This window comes from Limulus polyphemus, unplaced genomic scaffold (assembly GCF_000517525.1).
Source record: "Limulus polyphemus unplaced genomic scaffold, Limulus_polyphemus-2.1.2 Scaffold695, whole genome shotgun sequence".
Classification (NCBI taxonomy): Eukaryota; Metazoa; Arthropoda; class Merostomata; order Xiphosura; family Limulidae; genus Limulus; species Limulus polyphemus.
In genome coordinates this window covers 7,749-11,043 of record NW_013666305.1, presented here as the reverse complement: position 1 = coordinate 11,043, position 3,295 = coordinate 7,749, and positions in this window count along the sequence as shown.

Sequence of the window (3,295 nt, the reverse complement as noted above, 5' to 3'; positions counted from 1 at the left end):
ACTGATATGTAAAAAAAAAAAAAAAAAAAAAAAAAAAAAAAAAAAAAAAAAATATTTTCTTCAATTTATCTTTTCAAAATTGGGTGAGCATTATATTCGGCGAAATATAGTACTTACGAAGTTCAAATTAAGTTTTAATTATTTTTTCTTTTCATTTCATTTTCACTTAAACTGAAATAAGTAAAATAGTGGTTAGTACGTTTGTTAATAGTAAAGTAACGCCCCCCCAGTGGCACAGTGGTATGTCTGCAGACTTCTGGTGCTAGAAACCGGGTTTTGATACTCGTGGTGGGCAGAACACAGATAGCACTATGTGTAGCATTGTGCTTAATAACAAACAACAACAGTAAAACAACGTTTTTTATTTATTCTAAGTGCCCCCTAGTGGCACAGCGGCATGTCTGCGGACTTACAACGCTAAAAACCGGGTTTTGATACCCGTGGTGAGCAGAGCACAGATAGTCCTTTGTGTAGCATTGTGCTTAATAACAAACAACAACAACAGTAAAACAACGTTTTTTATTTATTCTAAGTGCCCCCTAGTGGCACAGCGGCATGTCTGCGGACTTACAACGCTAAAAACCGGGTTTTGATACCCGTGGTGAGCAGAGCACAGATAGTCCTTTGTGTAGCATTGTGCTTAATAACAAACAACAACAACAGTAAAACAACGTTTTTTATTTATTATAAGTGCCCCCCTAGTGGTACAGCGACATGTCTGCGGATTTACAACGCTAGAAACTGGGTTTCGATACCCGTGTTGGGCAAAGCACAGATAGCCCATTGTGTAGTTTTGTATTTAACTACAAACAAACAACTATTCTAAGTGATGATACGAATTATTTACAATCGTCTTTCGTTGAAATGGGGCACTTCAATTTTTTCCCTCTTCGATTTCCGATATTATCGCCTTATTACTAAAAACGAGAGCAGGTTATTTTAAAATTATAGAAATCACTGACATATTAAAAATCGTGATATTGGTACAACTGTTGACCACTAAATTATATCACTGTTCATCAGGTATGGTACAGGTGTGATAGTGAATTTTTCAGAAATAGTTAACTTCTCAGTGGTAAAGAACAGGAGCATTGCAATACAAGGGTTAGAGAGGCGTAATCCTCAGTTTATAGCCAAGAGGGTAGGATTATTTGAGCCCCTTCCTCACCTTTTATCAATATTGTACCTCTTTCGTATTTCTTTGAATTACCCCCTAGTTATTTTAAAGTTTCAATTTATGTTAATCTAAAAATTAACATAAAATAATATATATTGTATCAAATACATTGTACATAATTTTCTTGTTTCCCGCGTCCTCTCGCGGCCATCCACTTAAATCATTTTGCTGCTGGCGACCTGTATAAAATGGATTAGAAGATTATAATTTGAAAAAGACTCGTACCATTGAAATACGTCATTCTAAATCTAACATTAAATAATTTCAACTGAGTTTCAGGAATTGAGTAATGATTTTTATTTAAATCAAACACATTTTTATTGACCACATCGTTATTGTTTAAATAAATTTATAATTGGCCATTGTTTAGAATATTTTACAGAGAATTGATAAAATGAGCCTAACATTTCTCGTTTTTATTTTGAAATTTCAAATAATTTAAGAAAACAATAGCACAATGAGTTAAGACACTGTATAACATACAAGAGTAATGTTTTTGTCTTATTAAGGCTTCTATCCGTCACCAAATAAAAGGTTGTGGTAAAGTTTACGAAGGTTTAACCGTCCTGAAAATATAATCGTTTATATTGCATTTACAAGAAATTTTAATCAATGCTCAGAATAGGTTTCTTTTCGGTATTCATTGTTACACATGTTCAAACCACTACATTGAAAACAACCATTAGAAACAAAAGAAAAATGACTCTTAATTGTACCCCCTTTTTTCGTTTTTTAAGCACTAAACAATTCCCCCTACACATACACACAAAAAATATATATAGTTCTGTGCTAATCGTCTTATCTGTTTCGATAATACAAACGTACTTTTTAAATATATATTTAATAGTTAATGTTGTTGTTAAGAATTTATAAGAAGGGTTATCTGCGCATGACCATTAATAACATTAAGCTGATAGACTGGAGGTACGGGGCTAATCAACAGCACTCCCCGCCAACTCTTATCTGACAGACTATTAGGATTTGACCTCCACTCTTATGGCCTACTCACTGCCTTAACGTGTAGGTTTTGGCAGCAAGAAGACACGAACCACGAATCCACGGGTTCACGGTCCAGGCAAGTTAACCTGCCTGATATTATATTAGAATAATAAGTACAACATGTTTTTTTATTGTTTTATTTTGAAGCCTTAAAAGATACATTTTCAATTCATTTTATAGTTGGAAATTTAAACAGTTCAACACAGATTGTCATTTAATAAATTTCATCGTGAAAGTATCATGAATTCGAGACTGTTTGGGAATTCGGTTGGAGCGAAAGATTTATTTGCTTCAGAGTAAAGCCACACCGGGCAAACTGTTATGTCCACTGCGGGGAATCGAACACCGGATTTTAGTATTGTAAGGAAAGGACACCGGAGGACAGTTTGCCGCAAATGACATCACACAATAATGCATAATGTAGATAAATATTTTGTTTTTAGCGTCACAAACAACCATACTACCATACAACCATCACAAACAACCATACTACCATACAACCATCACAAACAACCATATTACCATACAACCATCACAAACAACCATACTACCATGCAACCATCACAAACAACCATATTACCATGCAACCATATTACCATACAACCATCACAAACAACCATATTACCATACAACCATCACAAACAACCATGTTACCATACAACCATCACAAACAACCATGTTACCATACAACCATCACAAACAACCATGTTACCATACAACCATCACAAACAACCATATTACTATACAACCATCACAAACAACCATGTTACCATACAACCATCACAAACAACCATATGACATTACAACCATCACAAACAACCATATTACATTACAACCATCACAAACAACCATATTACCACAAATGAAAAATAAGAACCCGTTACGAGAGGTTTAACGGCTGTTTATTTGTTTATGTTTACAACACTATCCAACCTCATTGTTCAAAGAAGTTAACTCTATTTTTTATTTCCATGGTCATACCACTGTTTGGCTTTTCATTTTCACAAATAGTTTTATCTCGTTGTTAAAAGAAGCTAACCAGTTGTTGAAATTTATAATGAAAGTCAGTCTTATATCATTGTTTCTAGATGTTAAATAAAAGTATGATCTTTATCTCTA